Source organism: Molossus molossus, unplaced genomic scaffold, assembly GCF_014108415.1.
Source record: "Molossus molossus isolate mMolMol1 unplaced genomic scaffold, mMolMol1.p scaffold_m16_p_11, whole genome shotgun sequence".
NCBI lineage: Eukaryota > Metazoa > Chordata > Mammalia > Chiroptera > Molossidae > Molossus > Molossus molossus.
In genome coordinates this window covers 36,518,767-36,541,328 of record NW_023425346.1, presented here as the reverse complement: position 1 = coordinate 36,541,328, position 22,562 = coordinate 36,518,767, and the positions used below count along the sequence as shown (strand labels likewise).

The 22,562-nt window shown below is 34.7% G+C and overlaps 1 protein-coding gene across 3 annotated transcripts in view; it reads right to left on the bottom strand.

Moving 5' to 3' along the window:
- The window catches only part of GALNT13 (polypeptide N-acetylgalactosaminyltransferase 13), a 515,536-nt gene that overhangs the window by 478,214 nt on the left and 14,760 nt on the right, over positions 1-22,562 (bottom strand). For 2 of the 3 annotated variants that reach the window (XM_036254031.1, XM_036254029.1), the window contains exon 2: positions 8,166-8,236. The gene's annotated coding sequence lies outside the window, so the exon portion shown is untranslated. Of the gene's footprint in view, positions 1-8,165; positions 8,237-13,155; positions 13,194-22,562 lie in introns of those variants that run through there. The other variant, XM_036254030.1, reaches the window with a different exon arrangement.

Sequence of the window (22,562 nt, the reverse complement as noted above, 5' to 3'; positions counted from 1 at the left end):
CCCCACAGAGTCAAGGAGGCATTTGGGCTGCAGGCCATGGGAATGGACAGGAATGCTGAAAGAGGCATACCCTAAGGCCCAGTGCATGGCACAAGTCTACGGAGCAAAGGCACCTGAAGTCCCCCTGCCCTCACCAGGGGCACTACACCTAATAACAAGTAACAGTAGTTGGCCACTGGAGGAAACACAGCAGTGAAACAAGAGGCTTCCTCGGTTACGCAAGCAAATGGGAAATGCTGTAAGGGAAGGGTAGAAAATACACACAGAAAACACTCTGGCATTCTAGGTCCCACACTAAACACAGAGAAGTAGCATCTCTGCTGCTGGAATTTGAAACCCTGAAAAAAAAATCAATTTAAATAATCAGATTAACAAAGTAAAAAAGAAAAATTATTTGATAATCTCAGCAGACACAGAAGAAGCACCTGATAATATTCAAAACCAAGTTACAATAAAAAATCCCAGCAAAATAAAAAATAAAAATAAATTTCTAAATCTATTCCATAGTAGTACCAAAAAAAATACAGTAAACATCATTCTTAATAGTAAAATGGTAAAAGTATTCATTTTGATTTGAGAATAAGGATTTCCACTATCCCCACTTTCATTCGGCATTGTGCTGGAATTCTAGCCAATCAGTAAAACATGAAAATAAGACAAAGTTTATACCTGAAGTATAAAGTTTGAAAAGTACTAAATAAAATTATCTTTGATCATAGGCAACATATTTCTTTATGTAGTACATCCAAATAATCTACTAAAACAATATTGAAATTAATAAGTGAGTTTACAATCTGCTATATGTAAGGTCAATATAAAAAATTACATGTCTTCATATAAAAAAACAGAAAGAAAATAAAGTTTTTAAAAATGTATAATACATAGTAGTATTAAACTGCATAAACTTTGTAGGAACAAATTAACCCAAATGTATAAGACCATTAAATATGATTGAGAGAAATTAAAAAGACCTAAATATATAAAGTATATATGATGTTCAGAAATTTAAAGTGTCAATATTGTAATTATGTTATTCTTTAAACATTTACTTAATAAATTGAAATCAATCCCAAATAAAATCACAGCATTTTTGTCAAACCTGACAAAGTAATTCTAAAAGTCATATGAAATAGAGCAGTCAAAATGCCTTACATAAAAACAAAGTGGGAGAACTTGTGCTAATAGATATCAAGAATAATTAAAAAGTGATCACAATTAAAATATGTTACAAGTAGTAAGAAGAGACTAATAGACCAATTCAAAAGAATAACTGGTCCCCCAAACGCAGACATACAAGGACATTTGATTTATGGCAAGGGTGGCACTGAAGAACAGGAAGCAAAAGAAAATGTTCAGTATGATTCTGTAACAACTGGATATCCATTAGCAAGCAAAACAGAAGTTGACTTCTACCTCAAACTATTTACAAAAATCAATTGTAAGTGGAATTACGTAAATGTGAAGAGGCAGAAAAATAATTAAAATTAAAATTAGAAACTCTTCCTCATCAAAAACTCCATTAAGAAACTGAAGAAGCAAGTCCCAGAGGGTAAAGGTATTTGCAACATTTAATTGAAAGGGGCTCTTAATCCAAATATAACTAATGTCTGCATATTAACAATTAAAAAGTCAACACAACAGAAAAATAGGCAAGACAACGAGGCAATTTACAGACAATAATATCCATATGACAATTAACCACATAACATAACCACATTCATTCAAGAGGGAAATGTAAACTATATTTTCATGAGAATGGCTAAAATTAAAAGGACTGATTATTCCAAGTACTGGTAATGATGAAACACTGGGAACTCGCATACACTACAGATTGCAGTGTAACTGATATAACTACTTTGGAAAATTGTTTGGCAGTATCTACTAAAATGGAAGATTTACAGAGAATTTAACCAAGCAATTTGGTTATATGTACGGAAATGCATGTACATATGCAGCAAGAAACATTTAAAAAATGCTCATAGCAGCATGAGTTATAATTACCCAAACTTAGAAACAGTCCAAATGTCCTTCAGCAATACAATGAATACAACTCTGTAGTATCTTATATAATGGAATACTACATAGCATTGAAAATCAATAAACTGTACAAAAACATTCATAAAACTTAGAAATATATATTCAGAAAAGAAAATCAGACACAAAGGAATGCATGTTATATGATTATTATGGACATAAATGCAAAAATAAGTCTAAAATAAATGTTGTATTTAGGTATAAATGATGAAATGCACTAATAATAAGCACAAAAATGGTTACTACAAAAGTTACAAAAATCGTATCTGTCAGGGAACTGAAGGAACAGGAGACTGTTTGGGAGGCAGAAAAAGTCAGTTTTCTGGAATGAAGCAAGTGTATTATTTCTTGATTTGTGTGACAGTTATATGGGTCTTTGCTTGTGAAAATCATTGTTTTGTGCCATTGTTGCACAAAAATTCACAATAAAAAACCTTAAAATGGCAATAATTCTGTAATTAAATTTTATAAAGTAAATATTATGATAAATGATATAAAGTTCAATGAACATAACTAACATCTATTGAGAATTTACTGTGTTAGGATACACTTTAAGTGCTTTATCTCATTTAATCTTTATAATATTCAGAAAACATAGTATTATTACTATCACATTTCAAAGGTAAGAGACTGAGGCACAGAGAGCTTACATAACTGACACATAATCACACAGCTAAAGAGGCCTGGTTTGTGGATCTGAACCCAAGGCATTAGTATAATTCTGGAGCCCATGCTCTTAAGCAGCTGCTTCTCTTCCAACATAGAAAAAGAGAAATATTCTCCTGGCTGGGTGCTGGTTTTTTACCTTATTAAAATTATTGTTTAATGTGATAGGTAAACTAAGTCTAAAATAATTGGTCTTTCACGGACCCAAGATATTAAATCTTTAATTTAGCACTCTAAACTTGTATCACTTTAAGTTCTGCTAAGGAAAGAAGACAAATCATATTAAGATGACACTTTTACTATTCTAATTTACAATTGAGCAATATCATAAATTACTCTGCTCCTGTTGCCAAGCACTGAAGTGAAGGTATACAAGAGATTCGTCACTAACCATAAGGAATATTTCTCCCTAAAGGTCAAATTTTTCTTCCTACCCAAAGACTTAATGTAAAAGAAGGGGTACTGGCTTAACTTAAAGCAGGGGTAATCTCTGGGGGGAAAATAATCTGTTTCTCTGATCACTGGTAACACCATATTCCAGTTCAATCAAGCTGGAAATCTCAGCTTTTTTTTTTTTTAGAAAAATGGTGTACAGTGGTTAACTGCAGAGATTATGGAGCTTGGCTGACTGGACTTAAGTATGAGCTCTGCCATTTACTAGTTATTTGACCTGGGACAATCTACTTTGCTAAAGGCTGCCTCAGTTTTCTCTTGTGCAAATGAGGATAACATTAGTGTCTACCTCTGAGAATTCTTTGAAGGTTAAATTAAATAATAAATATAAACCATTTAAAACAGAGCCTAGTGCATAGTAAATGCTACTCAAGTATTTATTATTATTATTATTATTATTCCTTGACCCTATTATTTTTCAAAATCTCACCTGCATCTGTTCTTTCCTCTCTATTCCTACTGCTGTGACTTCATGTCTTACCCATCCATCCATTCTTATATTGCTGGTTTTTTCTAAAATTGTTCTTCTTGTCTATAAGTCTTTCTGCTGAAATCTGTCTGTTATAATACTCTGGCTATTGTTTAACAGGAAAGGAGTAAAGGGGAGACTAGATAATATAGGCATCCCATTTGTACAGCTTTGCCAGCAAGCTGTAGAGAACACTCCAGGTCTGTTCCCTGATGATCATTGGGGGAAGGGACTGGACAAAGGCAGTTTAGATGCATGTCCAGTAAGGTATGGATCTATGCTACTAAGGTATGGTCTATGCTGGGAAAGCATTTACCTGTCAGTCACACATGAGAACAAATAAGTAGCCAGAATAAGCATGGATGCTGCGAGCACTTGAAATTTGAGGTACAGAATCCCCTAAACAAAGAAAGCTTCTCTGTATTCCTCTCTTTCTTAGCCTTTGGCTCTCTGGCTCTCTTGGGACTCCTGTTGCAGGGAGAGCATTGCCCTGCATTTGCCATGTGGTCCACAGCCAGGTAGACTCCATACAATGCCTGATCTGGACCTGGCTACAACATGGAGAGAAAACCTTGAATACTGGCCCTGCTTCTAGCTCTGCTGAATCCACAGATGCCCCTTTTCCAGAACTGGACTAAGAAACGTGGGACTTTACAACCCCAGTAATATAACTCCACACACACAAAAAAATTCATTCTCCCATGCAAGTTTTAGAAAATTCATTTTCTGAAGATATTGCAAAAACCCCACTCCCATGAGTGCCGGGGATATCTGGCCCACTGATTTCTCCAGCAGTAAATCCATCATGAAGATAACTCCCAACTAGTAGTCAAATAAGAAACTTTTTGTTCACATAATTGGTCTTTGCAAAATACTCTGTTTGTTTTTTTATTGGCTACCAATTAAATTTAAATTCAAATTTCTTACTCTATCAGATTTCCTACAACCTAGCTTCAGCCTTATTTTCCAGTGTTATCTGGTCTTAGTCCAATGCAAGGAACTTATTTTGTTGCCAAACTAAATACTTTACCACTCATTGAATGTGACGTATGCCTCTTTACCTCTAAACTTGGGAATGCCATTTCCTGGACTTCTACCTGCATCAAGATCAAGCACAAATGCAACCTCCATGATGAAATCTTGAACCAAAGCAGTTCAGAATTATATCTCCTTTCTTAAATCCCCTCTAATGCTTTATTTTTCATAAATATAACCTTTTCAAATGATTTGAAGTAGCTTTGTTAATTTGATTACTTTAGACTACTCTCATGATACCATAACCTAATATATCCTTTACTTTATGTATGCATGGGCATACTTTCCTCAAATTGAAGACAGAATTTATTTTCATGAGAGTCATGTTTGTCTTTCTTTCCCACTCACTCTATTACTTCCTGGCTAAGTGCCTCTCGTAGTACAGGAGCATGCGGTAAATATTAATTGAATTAAATTAAATAGAATTACTAAATGTAATGACTAGCTTTGTCTTTCACAGACCAAATCTTAAAAGGGAAAATAAAAGCATTCTATAAGTCTTTCAGTATTAAAACAAAGAGTAGTGTGAGAATACAAAAGGCTTGATCCCTTCATTTTTAGAGCAATAATATTTTATGGTAAGTTTGAAAATAACCCTCAGGTAAAACGTTGCTGATGGTTTATTTCAAGCAGTGGTGTGTAAAGAGACTGGGATCAGTGGATGACTAAAATGAAAGATGAAGATCACCAAAGACTTAAGAAGGGATGGCCAAAGTGTTTTCAAGGATGTCCCAGAAAGCTGATGCACCTGAAGACCGTAAATAGGGAGAAGAATGAGTAAGTCAGGGTGAACTCTACATTCCAAACTTCTTTGCATTGTATAAAGTGGCTGAAGGACTGCAAGAAAAAGGTGTGGTCAGTCACTTTAAATTCTGAAAAGTAAGACTAATAAAAGCACAAGCTATGGTCTCTGACCTTGGGGAAGGAGCTTTTTTACTTTTTTAATGCAATTAACTCAAACAGCATTGTTCAAGGCAACTCGGCAATTAGTTTGGATTGCTGAGTGGTCCCATCAACACTTACTATAAGGCAATTGTCATTTGTTTTAGTTGAAAATAAATCATCAACTATTTATTTACTAAAGAATTCTTAAGTATGATCTGAGGTTTGGGAGCTGTGTTTTCATGCAAATAAAAGAAAATCGGATCAGCCACAGAATTTCAGTGCTTAACAGCCAGGTTAAGAGGATGAGAAAAGAAGCTTTAGAATCAAGCTTATTTCCATGAATGATAGACTTAAATTTTCTGTGCCACATCTTGTCCTATGAAAAATGGAGATAATAACAAATCTACTTTATGATATTATTGCTTAGAGTAACTGAAATGTTGAATGTAAAAAGCCTGTTATCATTGCATTGTTTTCTATACATTGTATTTATAATTTTCCCCTGTTTCCTTCAAACAATTATTTCAGACTCCCTAAGCAGCTCACAATTGTCCCTCTTTTCTCTAAAAGGCATTTGAACACTTTCAACCTAGGTATATAGTCAACACACAATAGGATATATACGTATGCTTATTTTATACACTGTTTACAGGGTGGGGCACAAGTAGGTTTACAGTGGTGAGTATTCAAAACACAGAATTTATTCTTCTACTATTATTTATTAATTACTGCATTATTTCCATATGAACAACTGTAAATCTACTTTTGCCTCACCCTGTATATACCTGTTTGACAGAACGATTTGTTTTGTCACTAATAGTTGAAAGAAGTAAAGGCGTCCGCTAAAAAGTGCCTTGCTCTGTTTATAAAGAAGGCTGAAGTTTAGTTTCCTTTTAAGCATGTCAATCAGCAGAGTTCACACTGAACATCTTTGTTGAGTACTTTACATGATATGATTATGAAGCCATGGTGCTTATTAACAAACATACTTGAATTAAAATATCTAAATAAATAAATTCCAATTTAATAACCACTAATACTTATTGGGCATTTACTCCATCCCTGGAACTGTGCTATACTCTACATGCACTATCTCACTTCACAAATGAGGCAGTTCCTAATCTTACATCCAATTTTTTTTTTAAATTAAGAAATTTATTCAAAGTCATGAAGCTAGTAAGTAATAACCCAGGATTTAAAGTCAGATGCCCTGGCCCAGCCGGTGTGACTCAGTGATAGCATCGACCCATGCACCAAGAGGTCATGGGTTCGATTCCCGGTCAGGGCACATGTCCTGGTTGTGGGCCCGATCCCCAGTGGGGGACATGCAGGAGGCGGCCAATCGATGTTCTCTCTCATCGATATTTCTGTCTCTCTCTTCCTCTCCCTTCTTCTCTCTCTAAAAATCAATAAAGAAAAAAAATGTTTTTTCAATAAATAAATTAATTAAGTCAGGTGCCCTGAATTCAGAGTCTGAATTCTTAACCCACTACACTGTGCTTCCTCTGTGTGTGTGTGTTAGTTGTAATTGGAGATAATGTATAAACATCAATGCTGTCATCACTGATTCTACCTTTTTTGGAAATTCAGTTTCAGAATTATCTTCCAGATCATCCCACTTCATCAAACAAGAAATCTGAGCATGTGGAGGCCAGGAATCAATGATTTTATGGCCCCGTCCAGCTCTAAAATAATATGGTACCATTTAGTTGTGTACTTGTATTTAATGAATGAAAGAAGACTCTTGGAGAACTTCAAAACTCTAATTCTAAACACTTTTTGCAAAAGAATAATTTAGATGATTTACAATCTTTAAGAAAGTTACATTTCATTTATTTCCTACTAGTTCAAAGCAGTTCAAGTAAGGAGTAGAAACCATCCCTTGAAATGAAAGCAATGACATGATAGACAAATTGAAAAAAAAAGAAAAAGCCTGCAACATTTTCAGGATAATACTTAAGTAAAACAAAAACCCAAAGAAGTAATCAGAATATGTTTGAGCTCTTAAAAATATTCAGGCTCTTAAATAAAAGTCGTTTAATTTTTTTTCTGTTATTGTTGGGAGTAATTTTTTTTGAAAAGCTGTGTTAAAGCCCAGATTCATCACTTTAAATAGATATTGAGCAAGGTATTAAAACTTCTTGATATTCAGTTTTCTTATTTGAAAAATAGAAATAAAAATAATAAACTTAAAATATTTGGGTAAGAATGAAAGGCACAAGATATAAATTACTGATATGGAGCAAATCTTAATTTTTAATGCAATACGCCTTTTTAAAACTTCCTTATCAACATTGGCTAAAATAACACTAATGTTATTTTCTTCACTCTTCTCAAGTTACAACTCAGAGGAAAACAATCTTAAATAATATGTGAGAAATATTATTGTGTGAGTTATGTACATAGAACAATAGTAAAATCAGTCATTAGAAATCATGAAATTATACAACTGAATTCCGACTAGCAAACAGCTCATCAAATTTTTATCTTTTATTACACAGTTTTCCTCAATATTCACAAATATCAAGAACTGTAAATAGAAATGTGTTCTTTTATGACAGTCTGCCAAATTCATTCCACATGACTGCAATCGAGTGGAAAAATAAAAACACATATCACTTACTATATGTGGTGCTTGGCAATATCAAAATGATTTGCAAACATTCGTCCTCAAAATACTCCTACAAAATGCATCTGTGAAAAGAAAAAAAAATCCAAAAGAGTAAGCAATTTGCCAAGGTCACAGAAATACTAATCAAGACCAAAATACACTGACACACTACATACTTATCGTATTGAAATAAGATTTTGCAAAATATAGATTATACATCTTGCAAAATATAATGGGCTAAAGAACAGCAATAGTCCTAACTATTCCAAACATCAGCCAAGAAAGACACTCTTAAGTCAGAGGTAAGAATCTGCACATTGGCTTCAGAATTATATACAAGGTACAGTGTCCCCAGAACAAGGCAGAAAAAAATAAAGTAATTAAAAAACATGAGATGTTTGTAGGTAAATTTAATTGGAGATTTGAGGTGGTTATTAAAATAATTGAAGTGTTTCAAATGCACTTATGTCTGACATATGAGGATCTCTGATGTAGAAGAGAATTTTGCTTGATTTATCCAGAGAATTGCACCAATTCACTTTATAATTTCATGTCAATTTTAATTGAAGACCATGCACTGAAAAAAAATGCAGAATGCCACTTGCATGCCTCCCAGAAATACACAAGCATACCTTTTCTTTTTTTAGAAAGTCACTCTCATTATCAGGGAAAAGTTATTTAATCAGATTTTCTTAATCTGTTTATTTTAAAGGAAGGATGTTGGGAAGAGCACATTAATTTCAAAGCTCAATATATTTCAACCTAAACAGGATTTTATGTTTTGGGGTATACTGTTTTACAAAAGAACTGTTTAAAAGGGCCCTGACCGGTTTGGTTCAGCAGTTAGAGCATCAGCCTGAGGTCCAGAGAGACCTGGGTTCGGTCCCCACTAAGGGCGCGTACCTCAGTTGCAGTTTGTCCCTGGCCCTGGTTGGGTCATGTGGGTGGCAATCACTCGATGTGTCCCTTTCATGTCGATGTTTTTCTCTCTCTTTCTCCCTCCCACTCTATCTGAACAAAAAATGAAAAAAAATGTCCTCGGGTGAGGATTAAAAAAAGAAAAGAAATAAAATAAGGCACAACCTAACAATAATTAAAAGTACCCTTTAAAGTACAAAGTGTTGTTTCAGATAGATCAAACACACTGTGGACAGTACAAATAAAATCTCCCTATGTACCATGCATCTTTAGAGTAACATTAGTCCTCAGCAACCAACAGAATTTCTGCCCAGAGAGATTTGGTTATTTACAGTACCAAGCAGAAATACCAGTTTATTAATTCAGGAGGTGTGCTTTTGTGTCCATCAAAACCAGGTATAATCAAATCAACAGTTCAACAAACAGAACAAGCATTAAGTTGAATATCTAATTTATCTTCCTGGAGTATGTAAAAAACACAGGATGGCAAAGAGCTCTACCTGGCATAGGAATGAATGATTTTACTAATGGTCAACTCAGAGCCTCTCAAATAAGAGAAAACTATAGGTATAGTTAGCAAGTTTATATTTAAATGTCAAAAGTAAATCAAGATATTTGTAAAAAAAAAAAACTATGTATTTTTTAATTTTATTTTTCTAGGTTTAAAGCTTAAAAATGCAAATTATTTTGAATTTTTAAATTAACTTTTAGGGAGAGAGGAAAGAAGAGAGAGAGATAGAAATATCCATGAGAGAAAACGTTGACTGGCCGCCTCCTGCATGCCCCCCACTGGGGATCTGGCTCAAAACCTGGGCCTGTGCCCTGACAGGGAATCGAACCGGCAACCTCTTGGTGCATGGGTCGATGCTCAACCACTGAGCCACACAAGCCAAGCAAAAAAAAATGCAAATTCTTATTTATATATAATTCCTTTTATTTTTTAAATTTGGGTAATTCTCATCTGAGAATATTTTTCAATTGATTTTTAGATAGAATGGAAGGGAGGGAGGGAGGGAGGGAGGGAGAGAAACATCAGAGGCTCCAACTGCTGAGCCAAACTGGCCAGGGCCATAAGTAATTTCAATAGAATTATAAAGTTGTAACAATTATGTGCATATGTTTCTTTATACTTTAGATATAGTAGTTCTCAACCTGTGGGTCCTTCGACCCCCAAAGAGGGTCACCTAAGACATAACAGTAGCAAAATTACAGTTATGAAGCAGCAACAAAAATAATTTTATGGTTGGGGGTAACCACAACATGAGGAACTGTATTAAAGGGTGGTGGCACTAGGAAAGTTGAGAATCACTGTCGGAATATTAATCCTTGTAGGCAAGAGAACTAAAGTTAACACTAATCAGGTGACTTCCCCAATCTGACACAACAAATAAGAGGTAATCCTGGGCTCAAAACCAGTTTTTCTGACCCAATTTCTCACTACAACCCATTAGTCTTGCCATTGTATCCAGAGCAGAAGTTTGCAAACTGGAGTGTAATAACCAAATCTGGCATGTGTGATCCTAGATGCACTGTGTGTTACATAATAATATTTTCCTAATAATGAATTTCTTATTTTGCATAATTGTACTGCAGTTATGTAGGACAATATCCTTATTCTTAGAAAATACACACGAGTACTTCAACTCAAGAAGCATGATTTTTGCACCTTATTCTAAAATAATTCAGAGAAAAAAGTTTTATATATAATATATATGCATATATGTATATGCATATGTCCGTGGGTTAGGCAAAAGTAGGTTTACAGTTGTGAGTAAACGAAACAGAGTTTATCATTTTATTATTTATTATTATATTATTTATTTATTTGTATTATAGCTATAAATTTACTTTTGCCCACCTCTGTATATATACAGTTATGTAATTATACATACATACATATATGGAGAGAGAGAGAGAAAGACAAGTAGTAATAAAACAAATGAAGGAAAATATAAACAACAAATGAATCTGAACATAGAGTATTCATGGTTATTAACTACAATAATTGCAAACTTTCTGTATGCTTGAAACTATATCCAAATTTAAAATTAGAGAATAAAGGTAGAAATAAATGCTTTCTTTTCATTGAGATATTATGGTATCACAAGAAAATTCTCAAACATAAATCAATGAAAGGTTTTTAAATAAAAAAATTTTAAAATAAATCATAATCATTGCCCAATATTTTTGGACAACTAGTATGACAAGATATTCAGAATTATATATATATATATATATATATATATCTCCTGTATTTTATATATTATATATTTATATATAACATATACCTATACATTGAAAATGTATATATTTAAATTAAAGATATATATTTATAACTTATATACGTACATTAAATATATAAAATGCAAGGGAATAAAAATAAATGTGAAATCTAGTTTCAGGTTTGAAATTTTTTTTCTCTTTATTGATTTTTTTTAGAGAGAGAGGAAGGGAGAGGGAGAGAGAGATAGACACATCAATGAGGGAGAACAAAGACCGGCTGCCTCCTGCATGTCCCCACTGAGAATTTGGCCCACAACCAGGCATGTGCCCTGACTGGGAATTGTATCGGGACTTCTTAGTGCATGGGTCAATGCTCAACCACTGAGCCATACTGGCCACGCTAGTTTTGGGTTTTTAAATAAACCACAAACAATAATATTCAGCAAATTTAGCAATGCAAAGTTAAATAATCAAATGATATTCAAATGAAATTAAATTAGCCAGCGAGAAAAAATAAACAAATAAAGAGAGTCATTCTTTAAAGATTGTCAGTGTAACCCTGGCCAGTTTTGCTCAGCAGTGGTCGGAGCATCGGCCTGTGGACCAGAGAGAGAGTCCCAGGTTCAGCCCCTGCTAGGGGCATGAACCAAAAAAAAAAAAAAAAAGATTGTCAGTGTATTCTTCTTTATATAATTGTTTTACTTAATAAAAATTACCAAGGTTTTGTTTTTTTTTAATTCAGAAAAATAAAAACATTAAAAAATTAAATCATCTTTAATTTCTAAAATAATTCTGTGTTTATTTTCAGACTATTATTTAAAGTTATACTATATAAATTATTTTATAATTAGATCCTCTTTTTACTTAATTGTGAATTTATTTTTGTGGAAATATCATGTTTATCATTACAATGCAAGGTCATTTCATTGACTGATAATCACATACATGTTATCATTTATTTTGAATTTTTTCAAATAAGTTATCAAATATCTGTTACTAATATCTGTTACACTGCAAAGGTCCTTTTGTATATTTCTTCTGCCTTAGCATGATTGTTCCATTAGGACAAGGATCTTCAACCTTTTTAATCTCGTGGTACACATAAACTAATTATGCAAATTCTGTGGCACACCAAAAAAAATTTTGTTTTGCTAACCTGTCAAAAACATGGGTATAATTTCTATTCATTCACACTGGATGACAATTGTTGTGTTGGCTGTTGTCATTTTCTATTTGGCAATCTAAGGGAAAAGAGGTTAGAGCCCCTGACTAAATTGTCAGGTATTGCACATTTAAAAAATTCTTGTGAGCCCTGGCCGATTTGGCTCAGCAGTTAGAGCATCAGCCCACAGACTGGAGAGTCCCAGGTTTGGTTCCTGCTAAGGGCAATACATTGGTTGCAGTTTGTCCCAGGCCCCGGTAGGGGTCGTGTGGGTGGCAACCACTCTATGTGTCTTTCTCCTATCCATGTTTCTCTCTCTCTCTTCCTCCCTCCCTCCTGCTCTGTCTGAAGATAAATGTAAAAATGTCCTCGGGTGAGGATAAAAAAAGAAAATTCTTGTGGCACATGTGTTGAAATTGTTCTTAGGGTAAAATTCCCAGAAGGGGAATTGCTGGATTAAATAGCATAAGGCTATTAAGACATGTAAACTATATTTTATTGGTACAGATGTATGCAATTTCATATTTCAACAATCCCACAATCAGGTCATATTTTACAATCACTGCAGCCAATAGAAGTCATGACATACATAGTATTTGGTGCCTATCTACACCCCAAATTGGTCCTGGCTCTTCATATTGTCATGTCTTAAATTGAGTTTTATGCACTCTTAGCAAGACACATGTTGAGTTTAATTACCTCTTTAAATGTCTTCAAAGAGATCACCCAACAATTAGTCACTGAAATTTAAAAAAAAAAAAAAAAAAGGTTTATATGAAAAAGCATGAAACAGATCAGCTTTACAAAGGTAATTATTTATTTTTGGAGGAGTTAACACAAGTCCTTATTTTTTTCAAAGCCACAACCGAGTACTTTGCAGAACCTAAAGAATGGAAATACCTACAAATAGATGAAAATGTATTACAGTCTTTAAACTGAGAACATACCACAGGATTGATTATTACATGAATAACCCAAGCAGCTGTACCAGGTCTCATTTCTAATTTATAGCAACAAGGTGTCAGAATGCCTATATATTATCATATTTTTGCACTAGATATATGATTTACACTTCATTACACTAGATATTACTTTTTTATTTTTAAGTGCCATTTTAGTTGATGGTTCTCATTGATCTGCAACTTACTTCAATTCAACCACTTTTCTTGCTTCCTATATTCACTTTAAATTCTTATAAATTCCTACAGCGTTAGCAACTTTCCTGGTATGTAGATTCCATATTTGGTATTATTAAATTCTGTAGATTAATACAAATATCATTCAGTATCATCACCCAATAAACCCTTCTGGAGTTTTACTTGGTCTGTCCGGCAGGTCACTGATTCAATGACAAATAACAAGCCATGTCTCCCTTTACACAAGACTACATTTTCTTTACCGGTTGATGAGGATAATGTGTGCGACAAAAAACTAAACCTTCCTGAAGTGAAGATATATGAACTTACTTTTAATCTTGTTTTTAAGTTACAGCTTACATTCAATATTACTTTGTATTAGTTTCAGGTGCACAACATAGTGAAGATTTATGAACCCTTTTGCTTCCCCTCATGTTGAAGTCCTGTCACTGTGTCAGAGAATAAAATTAGATTAACTCACAGTGACTTACTTCCCTCAAAGTCATGTTGGTTGCTACCCCCATTTGTTCTGCTTTTGAGGTGTATGAAAATCAACTGCCGTTTGATTTATTCCTCTGTTCTTTTCAATATCAGCAAAATAATTAACATAACTTCTGAAGTCATTACTTGTATGTCCCCCTCTCCCATTTTCATTTGGACTTCAAAAACCCTAAGCTAAGTCCCTGGTACATTATCTATTGTAAACATGACTTGATCATAATCTTATAATAATGTTAATCGTGAAAGGTATGACAAATCAGAATCTCCTGAATACTATACATGATTTAACTATAATCCTCCTGAAGTCTATTAGACAACTTGTATCAGTACAGACTTCCATATCGCGTCGACTCCAGGATTAAATGCCCCGGTAATGCCTTGACCAAGAGCCAGGACAGCTTGCCCCTTGATCTCTGGCAGTGGCTGCACACGGCACACAGTGCCTACACTGTGGTGTTCCCTAACTGGAGACTATTTCACCATCCTTCTTCTATATTCATCCAGGTGGGGATAAGTGGAGCTCTGTTTCTTTTTCTTTCTTTTTTTTTTACCCTCACTGGAGAATATATTTTTTTCCCATTTAACTTCAGATAGAGTGGGAAGGAGGAAGAGGGGGAGAGAGAGAGAGAAAGAAAGATGTGAGAGAGACACATTGACTGGTTGCCTCCCACACAGCCCCAACCAGAGACAGGGACCAAAACACAACAGAGGTGTGTGCCTTTGACTGGAATTGAACCTGTGACTCTTTGGTCCACAGGCCAATCCTGGTTTGGTTGAGCCAAACCAGCCAGGGCAAAGTTCTGTTTCTTAACTTAAGTGGGTTCTCAGTCAATTTCCCCCCCTCTTTTTTCCATTGAAAGTTTACAGCTGGCAAAGTGTTTCAAACATCCACCAGCCTCTCTATATAAAGAGTTGTGAATGCTTTCTACTTCATCACCTGCTCCTTCCTACCTGAAGAGATATGACTAAATGTCAGTTCATTCATCCTCTGAGATGAAGTTTTGCTTTACACATTCCACCTCACCCTCAGCAAATGCAAACACACACTAAAGCACGGAATATTGTACATCCTTCACGCCATTATTTTCTAGTCTCTGTAGAAATTTTGCTTTTTCCTTTACATATCCCTAGCTTTTTACCCCTTCCACTTTCATGAAGCTATTCTAAGAATTAATTAGAGATACAGACAACTGCATGAGAAACACCAAGTGAGGATCACCAAGGTGCTCCCAGTAAACCCATAGAACTATGAGACATTATAATAAATTGCTATTTTAAGTCACTAATTTTCAGGATAATCTCTTGCATAGCAATAAGATAACCAGAAAAATGTGACCATCCTAAAATCTAGAAGTATAATGCAACAATATGACATATTTTATTTGCTTATGTGTCTGAAATTATATATATGAACACATACTGGCCCGAGTGTGGACTGTTTGCATGGAAATTAATCTCTACTTTTGTTTCTCTCTGCCTCTATCTATGTAAGTTATCTTATTTCTAATTAAAATTATTTCCAATTGTTTTCAGGATAGTTATTGATTATACATACTAACAGACGTTTTATACACCCACACACACACACTCACATGTACATACATAGCATATGCATATGTTACACACACACACACTTACACAGAGAGTGAATTTGGGGGTCATTCAGCCTATAATATAGAATATATAGCAGGGACCTAAATGCTATTCCTATGTGAAAAACTGTCAATATAAAGAGCAGTTTAAATTTGTTTTCTGTGTCCCCCAAAGCAGAACTAAGACCAATAAGACCAATGAGAAAAGTTACAGGAATCAAATTTAAGCTCAGCACCAGGTAAAGCTCTCTTACTGTGAGAAATGCCAACCTGGACGGGGCTAGCTAAGGCCAGGACAAAGGCAGAGTTCAGGAAGAGGTTGGATGTGTGCTCTCCAGGAATGTTGAAAGAGACTTCAAGTACTGGTCAGTGGCTCAAATGAAATGGTTTTTACGCATGCTCTTGATCTCACAGTTTTGATGAATGTGTGGTGATTATCTGTGGATTAGATAACACTAATATTTTTTATACCCACCATCTTCCAGAAACAGATACCAGGAGTGTCACAAGATTCATTCAATAGAGCATCATTAACCTCATAAGTCTTTATCCTACTGAATCAATATTTAACACTTTTTCAAGACATTTATTGAATGACTCACTATATTATGAACTTTGGTAAATCTCAGGGGGGAAATAAAAATGTGATGCCTCCACTGTGATAAAGCTTACAATTTAAAATGAGAGACAGATGAGGATAAACTAACCATGGTGATAACATGGTGTAAGTTAGTAAAAGCAATAGGAACAAAGTGCTATGATAATTCTGCTTTGGAAAAACACTTTAAAAAGAGTTGACTATTGAAATGAGGAGATAGGTAATTCAAGCAGTGTGAGCAAAGAAACAGAGTCATGAACATTCATGCCATATCCTGGTAATGGAGAAGTAACTCAATGAATCCAGAAACTACTACATTAAATGAGAATAAAAAATAAGATATGAGCCTGTGAAAGTCATTTGTGATAGATTTCTGTGAAGGGTCTTCAATGATATGCTAAAGAATTTAAAATGTAAACTGTAGAGCTTTCAAAGGTTTTTTACAACCAGACGTTACATGCCCCAAACTTTATTTGGAGAGATCCTTCTATTGGCAATGGGGAGTATGGGACAAACCACACAATGTGAGCTAGCTTTATTTTTAGAGAAACATGTCAGTGTTGGGTTTAGATTAGCCACAACCATTACTGGGGCAGGTAGGGTGACAGGATCACCCCTCAAGATCCCTTCCAATCTTAAACTCTGCGACTTATATCCCTTGTAAAGCAAAGCAGTTCCAGACAAACTCTTATAAATGACAGAGGTGGCAGGACTCTTGGGTCACTCTGGTGAAAATCATAAAGACATTGCTATTTCAAACACCCAATGAGTTTGACAAGAAGTATATAAAGTGCACAATCTTTGACTAGCTGAAAATAGAATTTGAGAGGAAAAACATCACAAGGAAGACATTAATACAGTACAATGGAAAGCCAGATAGAAAGGTGACTCACTTACATCTTTTGGCCTGCACCATTTTCCAAAGTAGCATCTACTGCTTTGGAAGGCCCAGGGGGCCTATCTGCACGTGTGCAGTCTAATTAAGTGCATGTAGTAGGGACGTCATTGTGCAGGGCATATTGGTAGGTACAGCACAAAAATAAGTGTTCAACTGCCTTCTTGGGTTTCATAATGTGCGAAAGACAGATACCTGGGGATATACATCTACAATTTAAGAAGACAGATTAAAGGATTCATTAAACTGCAGCTTCCTGGCTGGTTTGGCTCAGTAGTTAGAGCACTGGCCCATGGACCAAAGAGTCTTGGGTTCTATTCCAGGTACATACCTCAGTTGCTGTTCCCTTCCCCGGCACTGGTCAGGGTGCCATACAAGAGGTAACCAATCCATGTCTCTCTCTTATATCAATGTTTCTCTCTCTTCCCCTCCTTCCCTCCCACTCTATCTGAAAATCAATGGAAAAATATCTTGGGTTGAGGATTAAAAAAAAAAAAAAAATAGGTCATTAAACTGTAGAAACTGACAATGGAATGTTTCATGAGCATCAATAAATGGGACAATTCCCTGATTAGTTCCTTTGCAAGGGGAAACGCGGCTAAGGGTCAGAGAATAAATGCCAGTGGCCAGATTTCACTCCTGAGACTTGCAGAGAAAGGAAAGGAAAACTCTGCCCTGTTCCGCTTTAACAGCACTGGAAGCCAAGGTCAGTGAAGCAGATCAGGGCACAACATCCCACAGGACTGCAGGTACTTGAAGGGAGGAGGAACAGACCAACCATAGCACAGCATCAACCTGGGGATATAAGCTCCTTTTTCCCCTTCTTTCCTTTGTGTTGCTGCCGTTGGTGTTAGGCAACTCCAATAAGCACATTTGGCCTTGCAAAGGAAAAGCTATATCTGGGTGTCAGCAAAATGGTAAAAATTCATGAAATGTCTAATAAACAGAAGTTGCGAACCTGAATTGAGAAAGCAACATGTGAAAAAGTTAGAAATAGGGGTGCTGTGTGAATTTTTATCCCTGAGATGAATGCAGGGTGTGTGAGAGCAGAATTCTTCAGTCCTCTGAATGACTTGCTCGATGGCAATCAGCCAAGCATATCATCAGATCAGAATTCTAGATACTAAAGAACCTCACTGTCCTTGAAGCCCCTGCACGGTGAGTGAACAAACGAGACGCACATTTTCCTATAAAAATCAGGCATGAATAACACAGTATGAACACATTTGTTAAAAAACACAAAGCAGAAAGAATAAATTCTACAAGAGAGCAATATGGAGTAATGCGCTCATGATTCATAATTCTATAATATTGTTCCCATAGAAAGATGACGTTCATATTTGTTTATGGTATACAAAGCCCTTTCTTGATAGAAAAGCGTGGCCTTGTGAAATTAGGTAGCTCTATTTTGCAGATGCTTTTCATCTCTGAATGAGGAAATAATCCTGAGAAGCAGGAAGGAGAAACTCATATTGTTAATAGTATAAGAATTCAAGAAGGCAGAGATCTGATAGAAAGCAAGCAGAGTGCAAGACACACAGAAAAGAGGATTTTGCCTACTGGATCCCCAGGGTTTTAGAATTGCAAAATCACTCGGTAATTGCAGGAGGTGAACATGAACCCATTGCTGAAAACCATTTGTTAGTATGTGCCCTTTAATGAAAGTTCGGAGGTGCCTGATCCTGCATTTACATAGTGCCTTAAACTAAACAGGTCCCCAAACCACTGGCCAGATTTATTAATTGATTATATGCTGGCTGCTTAAGCAGGAATCATTTCATGCACCAATAAATTATTAAAATGTGGCAACATTTCATTGGCCTACAATTTTATATATTAAGTTATTATGAGATGTAGCCATATGGCCAATTAAAAGTGCATGGGTATTTAGAGAATTATAATAAAATGTAGATGCATATAATACAACTTGATTAAAATCACACAAAATGTTTCCATGGCAAATACTACAAACATATATGATTGGGGAAAAAAAAAAAAAAAAAAGATGGACAGAAAATAACATCGTTTAAAAAATGACTCAATGCAGGAATATTAGGATGTATGAATGTGGGGAGAAGTGATGAGGGTGAAAAGTTTTAAGGTTGACTTAATACTCAAACTAATGAATTAAACCTGACAAAATAAGCTACACTGAAAGTAAGATTTCAGACAGAATAGTTAAAAAAATGTTAGACCAAAACTTAATTTGATCCAATAAGAGGTCAAAACAAACCATTCGGTTAATAAAGCAACTAAAAGTTAGGAATGAATCTAAATTATCATAAAATAAGATCACTAACTTATATTTAGCCTGACAGTGCCCCAGCACCAGACCATAGAGCTCTACACTTAAAAATACCCAAGGAACCTATAAAAATGAAAACTCAACTTTTAGTAGAAGTCCTTTGGGAAACACACACACACACACACACACACTGGCATCAGCTCTGCTCTATGACAGAAAACAGTATATAGCTTTGATTTAGTGTTAGTGAAAAATACTTTGCAAAATTAATTGTATTGCTAAATCTTTCTATATTTCGGTTTCATATTTTTAATGATGGTGCATATATTTTGTGTTACTAACCTACAGAGCACTTGTTAAATAGAATGAAAACTGTTCACAAAGTAAGCTTACAAGATTCATTATCAGTGGACTATTACACTATAAAATAATTATAGGTGGCATAATATTTTGGCAGATAGGTGCAACAATACAAGAAATCAATCGTCTGTATGTAACTTAATGTAACCTTGGTTGAAAATGGTTAACTTTATGTATGATTCACAAACAAAACAAAAGTTATTAATTGATTTTAAATATTTCTCAGGTAGAAATTCTTTACAAGGTTGTTAAGGCTTTTCTTATTTGTCACTTTTAAAATATATTAAGTGGCACATAAATTCAGGGTGAGAGTTAACAGGAATACTCAGCAAGTGAAAGTCGTGTTTAGGCAGCACTAGAAAATTGTTTGGATCACTCTAGAAAGACTAGTAAGAGGTTATTTAAATAATTTTATTACTGGTAATATAAAAATGATTTAAAAAAACAGATAAAACATACATACTACTTAATAATCTATATAAACACTTATTATGTAGTAATCTCTCACAAAACATAAGTTAGTTCATCATTTTCTAAAATAACTATTTTATATTACTGAACATGTTTTTGGAATTGAGGAAGCTGTAGGTTACATTAAGTAATTAATCTTGGTACAGTTCAGCAGTCTGGAAATAATTCAGAAATAAATCAAAAACAGCATGTTGCATCATTAGATTCCCACCAGCAGTTTATTAATTTATGTATAATTATCATTTGTACAAATTATTGTGAAGCAACTGACAAACTATCAATGTTCAAACAACATATTTTTCTCATGTGACAAGAAATGATAATTGGAATTCAAATATTTCTAAATGAGAAATCAATTATAATTTGTTATTTCAAATTATGTATTCATCTAAAAAAGAAAACAGAAAATCTCCAAGTAAACATTTATAAAAATCATAAAAAACAACTAGACATTACATACTAAAAATAAAGTCAGTGTCTCTAAACAAAAAATAACAATGTTTCATCTTTTTCATTCAGAGAGTAAGGCTAAGATGGTAATATATTTTAAACTTTTTACTATTTTTCATATTCACACATACACACAAAACACTCATCTTTTCAATTTCTCTATAGATTAGGCAAGAAAAAATAATGCTGTCTAAGCTGATCAAAAAATTAAGGGGGAAATGGTGGGTGTTTGCATTTAATCAAGAGCATCAAACACAAATCGGCAGTCAAGGTGGCATTTTCCAAATCACATTAAAGGGACTAGAAGAAACTTATCGCCCTTTTCCTAAGATAGATCACTTTCTGCAAAGTGGCAATTCAGTGTTAAGCGTTATGTGCAATTTGTACAACATGATGACATAATACTTATCATGATATGGTATGTATGCCCTTCCCCTCATACATTTACCTTTTCTTCTCTCTTATATAAGATTTCTAAATACTTCACTAATGCAGTTCTATGATGTTTCTATTTTGCTTGGCTTCCGTCCGCTCTTTGACTCCTATCTACATATTGTCTCCTGGGACCTGATTTTGCAGTTACTCTTTACTATAACTCTTCTAGTTCTGAGAATTTTATTTCAAAAATCGGTTAAGCAGGCCAGATTTACTAGGCACCCATCAAACTAAATGTCAGCTGAGGACCCTGGAGGAGAAGATGCACCAATAATAGCTAGCATTTGGTAAGCACCTGCTAAGTGCCAAGCCCAATAATCAGTACATTACATGTACTGTCATCTCTACCCTCGTGATAAGCCATTAAAGTAGTTACAATTAGTAGGGAGATAAAAATAAGTCTCTAGCTCTTAGTATTGTGAGAATTTAATGAGCTAATATTATGAAAAGCACTTAAAAGAGACCCTCATGCCCAATTAGAGACCTGGATTGTATTAGTGTTAGCTGTTGTTATTATTATTACTACTCCCATTTTAAAGATGAGGTAACTAAATTCCATAGAAGCTATGTAACTGCTTTGTCCTTTTGCTAGTAACTCAGTGAGTCAGAACGTCTGAACGTCACTCACGCAGTCTCAAGTTTGTATGTTTAACACAACCATGCTCCACTGCCTCCTCCCAGCTTGAATCCCTTCATTTTTCTTATCTTAGAGTCAAGGGGTAGTTCATACACTAAAGGTTCTAGTAAATAGCTAAGAACTCCACCTTAAAAGCAAATTTAATAGGCCCTTGATTCATTGAACCAGGTGAGATAACAGGACAGAACAGCTCCCACTGCCCTGGAGTCACCATCAGAAAATGATAAAAGGAGGTGACCCAAGAGATTATAATCACACTCTCTCAACAGAAAACAGTCACAACTTTAAAGAATGCTTTATTGTAATTTTTTTCTCATTTCAGAATCGTCTACCATTCCATATCATAAAAATGCTAGATTTTTAACATATCAATTAAAGGGAATATTCTTTCTCAATTTTTCATAAAAGTTTTTTGTGTTGCACACATCCCAAGCTATGGGGGAAAACTGGGAAAAGTTCTCACTCATCACATTTTCTCTTTCTCTCCTAAACGTTTCTTTTGGCTTGCTGAATGATCAATAGATATGCACACGCACACACACACACACACACACATACACACACACCCCACAAAATTCTTCCAACAACCGGCAGGTTAGTAATTTCTTGTGGGGCCCATCTGTGTTCTCACATTCATTAGGAATAGCATCTTTAAAGCAACTATTTCTCATTAGCTACAAAATTAAAGTGCTAGCCCAAACAATAAGAAGCAGAGAGAACTTCAAGAGCAGCTGCCAATCTAAGATGACAATATCTTCACAGCTGTCTAACTGTGAAATGACCATC